Raw genomic sequence first — 16,685 nt, forward strand, 5'->3', positions numbered from 1 at the left:
GAATGATTGATTCTGAAAAAATGGAAATTTAACAGAAGTAAAAATGTTAACATTTATTACCATCATTTTTTTGAGATTTTTAAATGATGTGAAACACTCACTGTAACAAAGAGGCCAAAAGAACCCAGAAAATACCTCAACCAGCAAACAAACTTCTCTGTATCCTTCATATTAATAATTTTGGGTACAGAATAGGACAACTTTCATAGATGACCCACAAAGCAGTTATTTAATAGGCACACATGTGAATGAGGGATTAGGGTTTAACCTGTGATTTCATTGGTATAAGAAGTTCTTGCTGAAGTAATATGCCTATTTATGAAGGTCAGTACCTTCTCTACAAAGTATTGAACTGTTGCCTACAGCACTGAGAGATTAACTCATATATCTTAGAGGCAGGGCTTAAACTCAGATCATTCTGACATTAAAACAAGTTCTCTATACACTATATCAGACAGCCTCTCCTTTGGAGAGAAAACAACCAAAATAACTGAATGGCTCTGACTCCTCTGAATTGTCAATTATCATTGCTGCATCCATTCTAATCAAAGTTCATATCCCTACTTTGCTGTTTCTTAGGTCAGGACATGATAATTTTCTTCAGATATTGAAAAGTTTGTCTTAAAGAAGGAGAATTAGCTTTCTTCTTCTGGACCTCAAAAAGTAGAGAGCTGTCCAAAATTAAAATGGGATGACTTGGTAGATATTAATGACCACTTGTCAGCCATATTGTACATGGTTTCTACATGAAATTGAGGGTTGTACTACTTGATCTCTAAAGTTCTTTACAATCTCATGATTCTGTGAGTCTAAGAATATAGAGAGTAATCTTTTTTTGGGGGGAGAACATTAATACAATGTTTATTTTCAGTAGAATGTAAATTTCCTGACTAATTTTTAAGTCTTTGTATCTGCCTAGTATATTGCCTTGCACACAGTAGATAGAATAAATTTTTGTTGAATTGAATTAATTTTTTTTCTAACTTACTTTCTATCTCAGAGGGCTATTACAAGAAGAGTTCTTTATAAACTATAAGGAGCTACATAAATGTGACTTGCTACTACTATTATTAGCTATAATAATAATAAAAATTATTCTATAACCATCTTTCTGCTTTCATTTCTATCCCTAGCTGGTCTGTGGGCTAATTTTTTCCCAGCAGGATATGACTACTATAGCTAGCATGTAGACATTTTTTCTGTACTACTGTCTATATTTTTTCCGGAAGGGTGAGGTACAGGAAAGGGAGAAGGAGGAATTCCTGCTACTGTACTTCATATTCTTTCTACCATTTCTGTATCCATCACAAAGGATGTCATAAATTTCTAGAAGCTTTCATCCAAAAGTTCATCCTAAAAGTCCCAGCACTCTATAAGACCCAATATCATAGATAGAACAGTCAATCCAATACTCTTTATCCCAGGATGAATCAGAAGATCCAGGGAATGATGTGGGACATCTCTTTAAGAGGTTCAAAAATACTTTGGTCAATTAATTGGGTAATATAGAATGAAGACTCCTTCTCTCACAGAGACACTTTATCCGTTGGCAGATCATATTAACTATTATTTTAGACTGTGTGGTTGTAAGCAAAGGTAGAAGATTATAAATTCAATTGAGAGAGGTTTTATGATTTAAAAACTTGAGAAATGTAATAAAAAAATTACGTTCATACCAGTAACAGAGTTTTGTTTTACCAATTCAAATCAATTCAACAAACATTCCTGAAACACTGTTATATACAAGATGAAATAGATAGAGAAGTAGCCTTGGATTCAGATGACAGATACTGGCCATTATAATTTCCAAAAGAGTTGCTGTGTTGCTAAAGGGAGTTTCCCATTCCAACAAAGTCACTTGTATAGGTCCCTTGATAAGTTACTATGTTAACAACCACACAAAAATTAAAAAAAAGTCCTGAAGTATGATGTAAGGCAGAATGTGATAAAGGGTCTAGACAAAGTGCTATGAGAAATATGAGGGTAGGGTCCTGCATTATTTAGAATAGTCACATTTATATTCAATAGATTCTTGCCTCTTGGTCATAATTATTTATATGTAGAAGGAAAGTAGTAGCACAAGATTGAATTATGGGCCCTAAAGCAATAATTTATGAATTTTCCCCCGATCATGCGTTAATTATATTTGTACCAAGGATGTTTGGAGCATATACAAATGAGGTGAAACTTTCAAGCCTGTAATATGAATCTGTTGTGTCAGCAGGCCATAATACCAAATAATAGAATGACAAAACATTATTTTGCCCAAGTAAGAGGCAGTGGACCATGAAACATGAGTCAGGAAGGTTGACTTTGAGCACAGCCCTCAATCCCTGTTAACCTCAATTTCTTCACCTGTTAAGAAGAATTTTTATCTCTCCATGAAGGCATCTAGACTGCTGGCCAACAGATCCAAGACATTTTATCAGCTCTTCAGACCTCCTTCCAAACATCTCCAGAGTCAGGAAACAATAGTTTCTATTTCTGCCCTTTTTTAAAGGACAATCCTATATTATGGTTTTAGGTTGAGCATAGTCCTTCCATTTCCTTTCTTTAATAGAGTCTATTTAGCCTCTGGACGTAACAAGTACTTATAATTGTTCCTCTTGTGTAATTTTATCTAGAATGAAATTTAAAGTTGAATTATTTGTTAGAAAAAGAGAGAAAGAAAGAAAGGAAGGAAGAGAGAGAGAAAGAGAGAGAGAGAGAGAGAGAGAAAGAAAGAAAGAAAGAAAGAAAGAAAGAAAGAAAGAAAGAAAGAAAGAAAGAAAGAAAGAAAGAAAAAGAAAGAAAGAAAGAAAGAAACTTATACAAAATGAAAATGCTGAAGAAAAACAAACTGCCAGATGCTGGAGATCTAGCAGAATATCACTTGAAGGGCAAAGAAGCTTGAAACATTAAAGAAATATGTCTAGGCTTGTCCTGCAGCAAAACAGTGTACAACTCAGTGCAAATTCAGAGCGTGGCCCAGAGGAATTTTTTGGGCACCGCCCAGCCCTTTGAGAATGTGGCATTTAATCAGCTCTGAAGTTCTCTAGTGACCTCCTCTGGCCAACACAAGGAGAGAGGTTCTTCCCAAAAAATCAATTTCTCTTCTCTCTGTAGACATAATTAGAACATACAAAGATCTTTGGGAGGGATGACAAAGGAACAAAAAGTAAGTATAATGATTGACAAAAATTTAAGTTATTGGAAACAACTTTTTTCCAACAGTATTTTATTTTCCCATATACATGTAAAGATAGATTTCAACAGACATTTTTTTAAAACTTTGTGTTCTAATTTTTTTTCTCTCTCCCTTACCTCCCTCCTCTCCAAGAGAGAAAGAAATCTGATATAACTTAATTATGTGCAATCCTTTTTTGGATATTTCCATACTTGTCATGTTGGGCAAGAAAAATCAGAGGGAGAGGGGAACCATGAGAAAGAAAGATATAAACAAACAAAAAAGTGAAATACTATGCTTTGATCCACATTTAGTTTCCATTGTTTTCTCTCTTTGAATATACATGACATTTTCCTTCCCAAGTCTATTGGAATTGCCTTGAATCACCTCATTGTTGAAAAGAGTCAAGTGTATCACAGTTATCATCGCATAATTTTGTTATTGCTATGTACAATGTTATCCTGGTTCTGCTCACTTCACTCACTATTAGTTCATGTAATTCATTCCAGGCTTTTCTGAAATTAGCCTGCTCATTATTTCTTATATAATAATAATATTCCATTACCTTCATATGCTGTAACTTAGCCTTTTTCCAATTGAGCATGCACTCAATTTCCAATTCCTTACCACTACAAAAAGAGCTGTGTAAATGAACTTTTAAATAATATTAATAATACATTAATTTTATTATAGTATGGCTATATCAAAATATAATTAAGGTTAATGTTATAATAATATACTATAACAATAGCTAACACATATCATTTACTATGTGTCAGGCACTATGTTGAGTATTTTATAATTATTATCTCATTTGATCCTCACAATAACTCTGGGAGGTAGGTGCTAGTTATTATTCCCATTTTATAAATAAAGAAATTGAAGCAAGCACTGCTTAGGTGATTTACTCAGGATTACACAGTTATTAAGTGTTTGAGGCCATTTTGAAATCACTTCTTCCTGAATTTAGGCTCATACAATTATGTAGTATTTTGCAATAATTTCTAATTTAGAGAGTTACAAGATGGAAAAAAAAAATACCCAATGTGTATAAGTACACTCCATTCATAAGCTCCACTTGGAAAATTTCTAAGTTTCTGAAAAAAGGAATAACCACTCTAAAAGAGCTCCAAAGGCAATGGGCTAGAGCGCCTGCACAGACCAATCATTATTTCACCTAAAATCACTTACAGAATGGTGATGGTTTTCCAGTAACTACATAGAGCAAATGGGAGCAAATGGGAATGTTGCCTCTCTCCACTCCCTTTTCATACTCCTCCTTCTCCCTGCCCTTCAACAACTTACATTTTTATGTGCCACATAACTATTTCTGGGGCCCCATTAGTATGAAATTCCTGCAAACACCCCAGGGCTATGGCAGCAGTATTTCAAATAATTCAACAATATACTCATTCATTCAGCAAATATTTGTCTAACAATATACTAAAAATACAACTTCCCCAGCTCTACTGGCTCAGAGAAACACATTCATTGTTGTTGACAGGTATGACCAAAACCAAATTCAAATATCCTTACAAAGTAGATAATAGTCTAAAAACCAAACTTTAAGGAAGATGGGAACTAGAAAGAGCTTCTTGGACTAGATCAGAAGACTTGCAGTTTCAACCCCCCTTATCATCTTTGAGACTCATTTTCCTCTTCTGTAAAATGAAGCGTCAGGATGAGATAATCTAACATTCCTTTCACATCTAACATTTTGTGACTTCCTCTTATCAACTGGCCTCCAATTCAGAGGAATTCACTATACAAAAATCAAGAATAAATTGCAAAAAATAATAAGAAGAATTATATAATAAAATAATAAAAATTAAAAATGATTTTTCCCTATATATGCATAATGGTGAGAAGATAGGAATATAAATATTTATAAGGCAGAAGAAAATTAAGGAAGAGGGAGGAAGTTATGCCCTTTAAAATTGTAATTTGCTTCCTAAATAAATATTGTAGTTGAAAGAGAAAACATTCATTTTAAGAGACTATGTATATTGGGGAGAACACAAGATTGGGAGTCAAGAGATGAAAATTAGAATCACAGCTTTCTTACTCTGTTATCAGCACAATACTGGGCAAGTCAATTCCCTTTTGGAGGCCTGTTTTTTATCTTAAATTAAGGTGATTCGTTGGACTAGAATTCAATTGGTCTCAATGTGCTACAAGGAAACCTACAACATCCCAAGGTTTTTTTTTTTTTTTTAAAAGAACTTTGGCATTAACATAATAATATAGAGGATTTTACTATAAGGGTTCTGTCAAAATTTTGTTTAAATGGAAAGATTCCTAATCACTTTGAAAAAGTTTATGAAACACTGGACTAGATGGTCACTAAAGGTTCCTTCTGCAAGAAACAAGCGTCTTACAATAACTGATGACTATAGTAATCTAGTGTTTGGCAAACCCCAAATCTCCAGGTTCTGGAAAAAGAACTCACTATTTAACAAAAATTGCTAGGAAAATTAGAAAATAGCATGGTGGAACCTAGGCACTGACCAACACCTCAAACCCTATACCAAGATAAGATTGAAATGAGTTTATGCTTTAAACATAAAGGGCGATACTATAAGCAAATTAGGAGAACAAGGGATAGTCTACCTTTAAGATCTGTGGATAAGGAAGGAATTTATAGGCCAAAGATGAGCTAAAGGACATTATGAAATGCAAAATGTATAATTGTGATCATATTAAATTTTAAAAGTTTTATACAAACAAAATCAATGCAGCCAAGATTTGTAGGGAAGCAGAAAACAAGGGGGAAAAATTTCATCCAAAGATTCTGATAAAGGCCTCATTTCTAAAATATATAAAGAATTGACTCAAATTTATAAGAATACAAGCCATTTTCTAACTGATAAATGGTCAAAGGATATGAACAGACAATTTTTTGATGAAGAAATTAAAGCCACTTCTAATATGAAAAAAAATGTTCTAAATCTCTATTGATTAGAGAAATGTAAATTAAGGTAACTTGCAACTACCACTATATACCTCTCAGATTGGCTAAGATGACAGGAAAAGATGATAAATGTTGGAGGAGATGTGGGAAAATTGGGACACTAATACATTGTTGGTGAAGTTGTAGACTGATCCAACCATTTTTGAGAGCAATTTGGAACTATGCCCAAAGGTTTATAAAACTATGCATATCCTTTGACCCAGCAGTGTTTCTACTGGGCTTATATCCCAAAGAGTTCATAAAAGAGGGGAAAAGGACTCACATATGCAAAAATATTTGTGGTAGGCCTCTTTTTAGAGGCTAGAAACTGGAAACTGAGGGGATCCTCATCAATTGGAGAAGGGCTGAATAAATTGTGGTATATGAATGTTATGGAATATTATTGTTCTGTAAGAAATGACCAGCAGGATGAATACAGAGAGGCCTGGAGAAATTTACATGAAGTGATGCTAAGTGAAATGAGCAGAACCAGGAGATCATTGTACATAGTAATACCAAGATTATATGATGATCAATTCTGATGGATGTGGCTCTTTTCAACAATGAGGTCTTCCAAGCCAACTGTGATAGACTTGTGATGGAGAAAGCATCTCCATCTTTTGCTTTTTTTCCTTATTTTTCCCTTTTTGATCTAATTTTTCTTGTGCAGCATGATAAATTTGGAAATATGTTTAGAAAAAATGCATTTTTTAAAACATATATTGGATTATTTGCTGTCTAGGGGAAGAGGGTAGGGGGAAGAAAGGAAAAACAATTTGAAACACAAGATTTTGCAAGGGTGAAAACTATCTTTATATGTACTTTGAAAAATAAAAAATAACTATTATTAAAAAGAAGAATCAGAAGCAGAAACAAGCAGAAAAAGAAGGAGGAGGAGAAAGAGGAAGAAGAGGAAGAGGGAAAAAAGAGGAGGAGAAAAGGAGAAGGAAGAGGAGGAAAAGAAGAAGAAGAAGAGAAAGAGGAGGAGGGGAGGGGGAAGAGGAGGAGGGGAGGGAGAAGAGGAGGAGGGAAAGGAGAGGGGAAAAGAGGGGGAGGAGGAGGACAAGGAAGGGAGGAAAGGGAAGAAGAGGAGGAGAACAAGGAAAAGGAGGAGGAGGATGAAGAAGAGGAGGAATAAAAGAAGGACAAGGAAGAGGAGAAAGAGGAAGAGGAGGAGGAGGAAGAAGAGGAGGAAGAGGGGGAGGGGGAGGAGGAGGAAGAGGAGGAGAAAGAGAAACAGGAGCAGGAGATCATAGGGAAAAAAAAGAAAGAAACAAGCATCTTACCAAGAACTCAACTGACTCACTGATGAATCCAGGAAAAGAATTGTATTTTACATTTATGCAAGATCAGATGTCCAGCTAGTAGGCACTTTTTGAAGCGTATTAGCACAGCCTTTTATTCCAAGTCCTTTCTCTGTTTCCCCATTGGCTGGGTACTACAGTCTATCCCAAAGTGCCCCATGTGAATCTCAGCCATCAAGTACAACTCCTATTCCCTATAATTCAGTAACCCTATCCCTTATTTTCTTTTACCCTTATTTCAGTATACACACACACACACACACACACACACACACACATACATACATATATATATATATATATGTATACACACACACACACACACACACACACACACACATATATATACACACATCTGCATAGTGTTTCTTATTCTAATTTATGGCTTTCCTCCATAAATTTCATTTCCTTTGTTTCGTGGCAACTAACCTTTAGGTTTCATTTCTCTAAGTTTCATTTCTCTGCATTTTTCTAATTTAAATTTCATTTCTCTGATTTTTTTTATTATGTAACTTTGTGGAAATTAAACTCTCATCCAATTCTCACACTTCCGAATATAAAACTTATGACTTGGTTTATGTTTCAAAAGATTCATTTTTTTCCTTAATGAAAAATTAAAGTGGAAAGGATAAAGCAATTCTATTATTAAAATGATTCTTAATGACCAACTTATTGTGTGTGGTTTTTTATTTTTACATTTTCATAATGAGAAAGAATCTCTGGATTCTCCACATCTAGCATCTAAAATTACCAATTTGGTACAAGCTCCTCATCACTTCACATCTATGACTCTCCCTTGCCCTTAGGATAATATGTGTGTGGGTGTATATACATATTTATATGTATATATACACATACACACATATACATATACATATGTAATGTGCAATTTTTAGATATTTTATATATTACATATGTGTGTGTGTGTATATAGAGACAGAAAGAGACAGAATTTGATTTTAACAACCACTCTATGAGTAAATATATCCATAGAACATGCTTGTGTGGCTTTCCTTGAGGGAAACAAGAAGATCCAATAATCAAGTGAAGTCAACTAACAATTTTTAAGAGCTTACTCTGGGCTTGACACTGAGCTAAATTCTGGGAATAGAATGGCAAAAACCAAGTCCCTGCTCACTAGGAGCTCCCATTCTAATAAAGGAAATCACATGTGAATAACTATATTATATATACAAGATAGCTACAAAGTCAAGGGGAGGTAATCAGCTCCCTGAAGGCACTGAAAGCTGAGGCCAGAAAGCCTGAATGGCTTAGCTCTTCACCACCAGTCCTTTGGTACATTTTTCCTGGTCTTCCTCTTAGTGCCTCCTTGGGACTGTGAGGGGTTTCTCCTTTGAATCACATTATGACAAGAGAAGGAGCACTGAATTGGGAGTTAATTGATAAAGATTCCATTCTTGGCTCTGTCACTAACTAGCTTTCGGTACCTTGGGCAAGTAATTCAAACACTTAACCTTCTTACAGAAAGGCTGACCAGTGGAACAGATTAGGTATACAAGATTCAGAAGCAAAAGAACATAATAGTCTAGTGTCTGATAAACTCAAATTCCTAAACTACCCTTGGAATTCCTAAACTACCTTTGGTCACTATTTGACCAAAAAAAAAAAAAAACTGCTGGAAAAACTGGAAAGCAGTCTCATAAAAACTAGTTATAAATCAACATCTTCCATGATATATCAAGTTAAACTTCTAATGAATAACAGCACTTAGAGAAAAAAGATGAAATCATTAACAGATTAAAGTACAAAGAAGCTATTACCTTCCTGATCTATGGGATAGATAATAAAACAAGCGATAGAGAGGATCACAAAAGATAAAACAGACAATTTGGATTACATAAAAAAAGTAAGGTTTTGCACAAACAAAACCAATGTAGCTAAAATTAGAAGGGAAGGAGGTAATTAGGGAAAAAATCATTGGAAGCAAGTTTCTCTGATAAAAATCTGATTCTCAAGATATTTAAAAAACTGATTCACCTTCATAATTTGAATAATTTATAATAGTAGACATTTTTCAATTGATAAATGATCAAAAGAAATGAGTAGTCAGTTTTCAAAAGAAGAAACCAAGTCATATGAAAACATGCTCCAAATCATCCATTAGTAAAGAAAGGCACACTGAATTAACTTTGATTTTCCATCTCACACTCATTAAATTGGCAAAGTTTTCAAAAAAAGAAAAACATCAAATATTAGAGGGGCTGTGGAAAAATGCACAGCCCTGCTATTCTATTAAAACTTGGAAGTTATAGTACTATATAAAAAACAATTTTTGTTGATCTAATAACCACATATCTTTCATACCCATTTATTATTTTTTCTATATGGAGTATAATTATAACAAATTTTATCTGCTCATTCCAACTAGATCTAAAAATTTCTAATTGCCTGTACATCAGTTAGCCATATTGGTCTAGTAATTACTGTATTCTAATATAATCTGCCTGAAGTTTAATAGAAACAACTACTTTAATAATTGCCTACAGTCTCATTAACATTAATGTACCATTAGTGGAGCTGTGAAGTGGTCCAGTCATTCTGGAAATCAATTTGTTACTATAACCAAAAAGTTATTAAATTGGCTCAACAATACCACTGTTAGGACTAGAGATCAAAGAAAGTAGAACAGCACCCAAAAGTACAAAGTCACTTATGGTAGTTCTTTTTATATTCAAAAAGAACTGGAAACTTAGGGAAATTCTCATCAATTTGGAAATAACTGAACAAACTGTGGTATTTAAGTATAATGGAATACTATTATGCCATGATTCAATGAACATTTATTAAGCACCTACTACATAAGAGGAATTGTACTAAGAAATAAAAAAAAAGTTTCAGAGAAAGCTGGGAAGATTTATATGAAGTAATATAAAGTAAAAGGAACAAAACCAGAACAATTTATACACTCTTAAAATGAACTGCTCTGATTTTAAAACTGATCAACTCAGTGACTAAGTCTGAATCCATAAGAACCAAAGATAGGGCATGTTATTTGCTTCCTGATGGAGAGGTGATAGACTCAGAATGTAGAATAATGCATAATATTTTTCTGTTTTGAAAATTTGTATGCTTGAATCTGCATATTGGTTACAAGGCTATTCTTTTTCTTTTCCAATAAGAAAGTTAAAAATTAGATTTTTGTTCATTGAAAAGTATATTTAACTTTAAAAAAGTCTTTCTTGTTCTTAATTTAACTTTAAAAAATATCTAATTTTTTGTAATCTCTAATATTTTGTAAGATCATCCTCAGCTCTAAAATTCTAGTATTATTTTACTTTCATGACAGAGGTAGTCTCCTGCTCTGCCTACATAGGTAGGGCCTTCTGGAACAGATGTTCTTTGTTACTTTATGATTTATTAAGACTAAAAGCAAGGAAAGTAGGATTTATGAGAAACAAACTTATTTGGGAACAGAGTACATCAAAACAGTTCTTGTTCTCAGAGAGTGGAATCTGTGTGATTGCATTTTGACTTAGTAACATCTGGGTTTCCTAATAAAAGGGCCAGACTGAGTAAGACTACCCCAGAACATGATGAGTATTGTTACTGTTCCCTAAACTGTGTTAACATGATAGCTAATGTTTTCCTTGTGTTGGACTCAAATCCTAACAAAATGTTCTTCCAGATGAGTATGAAGGAAGGCAGGTGTTTTCCCAATATGCTATGGTGACGTCAGTACTTCCAGTGTTTTCATTGCTAAATTGTAAATAGAAATTGTGGCAACCAATACAGCACTCATTCAGTAGGAAAACAACACCAGAAATTATTTTTGTGCTGTCCTTCTCCATTGTGTATTACTTTGAACAATTTTTCAATTCCAAATCTCATCCCACTCCTCTGACTGTTCTCAGCTGAAAATTCCTGACCTTGTTTTGAATCCCAATTATTTTGCAGAGGGAGAATTCTAAGTTGCCTGTAAAGTACATCACAAGAGAGGTGGGGGAAAGGGCCATGGTGTAGTGGAAAGAACATAGATTTGGTGCCAGAGGACTGTGTGAATCACTGTTCTAGTGATTTACCTTTGTGACTTTGGGCACATAGGTGCACCTTTGTGTCTGTGGGACTCAGTTTTCTCTTCTATGAAATTATTGGGTTGAGCTAAAAACCTCTGAGATACTGTCCTGCTTTAAATTATTTTATCATCAAATAACCTCTCTGAGAATCCCGGCCCTTATGTGTCAAACTCCATTGAGAATCTGTGATCTCGTTGTTAATGAGCACATACACTACTTTTGTTCATTTCTTCTTTTGTTGGACTCCACCAGGAATCCATCAAATGTACTAATTAGGGCCTTCCCCTGCCCTTTTGATATTTTGAATCTCTTCAGGGAATTTAAGGGTTGTCTACTTGTCATTCCTTCATCTTACTACAACTTTAGGCCACATTCTTTTCCAGTGATACATTTCTCTCAAAAACAAAGAACAAAACCATCCTTTCTACTCCATCATCTGTTTCAATCCATTGTAAAAGGTTGCTACCTCTCCACTGCTCTCAGTTTCTGAGAGGGGAAATGAGAGAAAAAGCCAAATGTTTCTACTGTTTTTTTTTGGTAAACTTGTAAAAGTCCTTTTCCACTCTGTAATTTTATTGTTTTATCTCCATGATAGAAGTTGTTGTCTGCTCTTACTAGAGTAAGTTAACCAATACAAATGACCTTGACTATTCTGATCCCCAAACAAAATTCACAAGGTCATGTGCCTAAGCAGGAAATAGTTTGCATACACATATGGTATATATACACATATATCCATACACAAATGTAATACATAAATACCTATATTCATATGTGCATGTACATGAGCATGTACACACATAAACATGCAATGTATATGTATATACCAGCATATGAATAGGGATATAATACCTTTATTCATAATGTGTGTATACTTGTGTATATTGTATACACATACTCATATATGCACATATATCCACACTCATTATATGTATCTACATATGCATTGTACACACACATAAATATAGAATGCATATATATGAATATATGCATACATTATATAATGTTGTTATTCATAATGTGTGTATATATACATACCCATGAGTTTATACACATGTACTCACACTCATAATATATATGCACATATGTACATAGAAAAATATAAAATGCACATATACTAATATATGCATATATTATATAATGCTGTTATTTATGTGTATGTATGCATACCCATGAAAATATACACATATACCCCAGTCATATGTGTATGTATACATGCATATAAGTATACATAAATATACAATGCACATATACTAATATATGCAAATGTTGTATAATGCTGTATACCTTATTCACACACTCATATGTATATACATCTATACTCACACTCATAATATATACGTATCTATATATGCACATATGTACATGGATAAATATAAAATGCACATATACTAATATATGCATATATTATATAATGCTGTGTCTGTATATACCACACACACACACACAGACACATACACAGATACTCATATGTATATACATCTATACTCACAATCATAATATATATGTATCTATATATGCATATATGTACATAAATATAAAATGCACATATACTGATATATGCATATATTATATAATGCTGTTATTTTTGTGTATATATGCATACCCATGAAAATAAACACATATACCGCAGTCATATGTGTATGTATATATGCATATACATATACAATACACATATACTAATATATGCAAATGTTGTATAATGCTGTATATCATATTCACACACACACTCCTATGTATATACATCTATACTCACACTCATAATATATAAGTATCTATATATGCACATATATACATGGATAAATATAAAGTGCACATATACTAATATAGGCATATATTATATAATGCTGTTAGTATGTATATACCATAAACACACAACACACTCATATGTATATACATCTATACTCACACTCATAATATATACGTATCTATATATGCACATATGTACATGGATAAATATAAAGTGCACATATACTAATATATGCATATATTGTATAATGCTGTTAGTGTGTGTATATACCACACACACACACACTCATATATATATATATATATACATCTATACCCCACTCATAATATATATGTATCTATATATGCACATATGTACATGGATAAATATAAAGCGCACATATACTAATATAGGCATATATTATATAATGCTGTGTCTGTATATACCACACACACACACACACACACACACACACACACATACACATATGTATATACATCTATACCCACACTCATAATATATACATATCTATATATGCACATATGTATATGGATAAATATAAAGTACACATATACTAATATAGGCATATATTATATAATGCTGTGTCTGTATATACCACACACACACACACACACACACTCCTATGTATATACATCTATACCCACACTCATAATATATACGTATCTATGTATGCGCATATGTGCATGGATACATATAAAGCGCACATATACTAATATAGGCATATATTATATAATGCTGTGTCTGTATATACCACACACACACACAGAGATACTCATATATATATATATATATACATCTATACTCACACTTATAATATATATTTATCTATATATGCACATATGTACATGGATAAATATAAAGCGCACATATACTAATATATGCATATATTATATAATGCTGTGTCTGTATATACCACACACACACAGAGATACTCATATATATATACATCTATACTCACACTTATAATATATATGTATCTATATATGCACATATGTACATGGATAAATATAAAGCGCACATATACTAATATAGGCATATATTATATAATGCTGTGTCTGTATATACCACACACACACACAGAGATACTCATATATATATACATCTATACTCACACTTATAATATATATGTATCTATATATGCACATATGTACATGGATAAATATAAAGCGCACATATACTAATATATGCATATATTATATAATGCTGTGTCTGTATATACCACACACACACAGAGAGATACTCATATATATATACATCTATACTCACACTTATAATATATATGTATCTATATATGCACATATGTACATGGATAAATATAAAGCGCACATATACTAATATAGGCATATATTATATAATGCTGTGTCTGTATATACCACACACACACACAGAGATACTCATATATATATACATCTATACTCACACTTATAATATATATGTATCTATATATGCACATATGTACATGGATAAATATAAAGCGCACATATACTAATATATGCATATATTATATAATGCTGTGTCTGTATATACCACACACACACAGAGAGATACTCATATATATATACATCTATACTCACACTTATAATATATATGTATCTATATATGCACATATGTACATGGATAAATATAAAGCGCACATATACTAATATAGGCATATATTATATAATGCTGTGTCTGTATATACCACACACACACACAGAGATACTCATATGTATATACATCTATACTCACACTTATAATATATATGTATCTATATATGCACATATGTACATGGATAAATATAAAGCGCACATATACTAATATAGGCATATATTATATAATGCTGTGTCTGTATATACCACACACACACACAGAGATACTCATATATATATATATACATCTATACTCACACTTATAATATATATGTATCTATATATGCACATATGTACATGGATAAATATAAAGCGCACATATACTAATATAGGCATATATTATATAATGCTGTGTCTGTATATACCACACACACACACAGAGATACTCATATATATATATATACATCTATACTCACACTTATAATATATATGTATCTATATATGCACATATGTACATGGATAAATATAAAGCGCACATATACTAATATATGCATATATTATATAATGCTGTGTCTGTATATACCACACACACACACACACACACACACACACTCCTATGTATATACATCTATACCCACACTTATAATATATATGTATCTATATATGCGCATATGTGCATGGATACATATAAAGCGCACATATACTAATATAGGCATATATTATATAATGCTGTGTCTGTATATACCACACACACACACAGAGATACTCATATATATATATATACATCTATACTCACACTTATAATATATATGTATCTATATATGCACATATGTACATGGATAAATATAAAGCGCACATATACTAATATATGCATATATTATATAATGCTGTGTCTGTATATACCACACACACACACAGAGATACTCATATATATATATATACATCTATACTCACACTTATAATATATATGTATCTATATATGCACATATGTACATGGATAAATATAAAGCGCACATATACTAATATATGCATATATTATATAATGCTGTGTCTGTATATACCACACACACACAGAGATACTCATATATATATACATCTATACTCACACTTATAATATATATGTATCTATATATGCACATATGTACATGGATAAATATAAAGCGCACATATACTAATATAGGCATATATTATATAATGCTGTGTCTGTATATACCACACACACACACAGAGATACTCATATATATATACATCTATACTCACACTTATAATATATATGTATCTATATATGCACATATGTACATGGATAAATATAAAGCGCACATATACTAATATATGCATATATTATATAATGCTGTGTCTGTATATACCACACACACACAGAGAGATACTCATATATATATACATCTATACTCACACTTATAATATATATGTATCTATATATGCACATATGTACATGGATAAATATAAAGCGCACATATACTAATATAGGCATATATTATATAATGCTGTGTCTGTATATACCACACACACACACAGAGATACTCATATATATATACATCTATACTCACACTTATAATATATATGTATCTATATATGCACATATGTACATGGATAAATATAAAGCGCACATATACTAATATATGCATATATTATATAATGCTGTGTCTGTATATACCACACACACACAGAGAGATACTCATATATATATACATCTATACTCACACTTATAATATATATGTATCTATATATGCACATATGTACATGGATAAATATAAAGCGCACATATACTAATATAGGCATATATTATATAATGCTGTGTCTGTATATACCACACACACACACAGAGATACTCATATGTATATACATCTATACTCACACTTATAATATATATGTATCTATATATGCACATATGT

Source organism: Antechinus flavipes, chromosome 4 (assembly GCF_016432865.1).
Source record: "Antechinus flavipes isolate AdamAnt ecotype Samford, QLD, Australia chromosome 4, AdamAnt_v2, whole genome shotgun sequence".
NCBI lineage: Eukaryota > Metazoa > Chordata > Mammalia > Dasyuromorphia > Dasyuridae > Antechinus > Antechinus flavipes.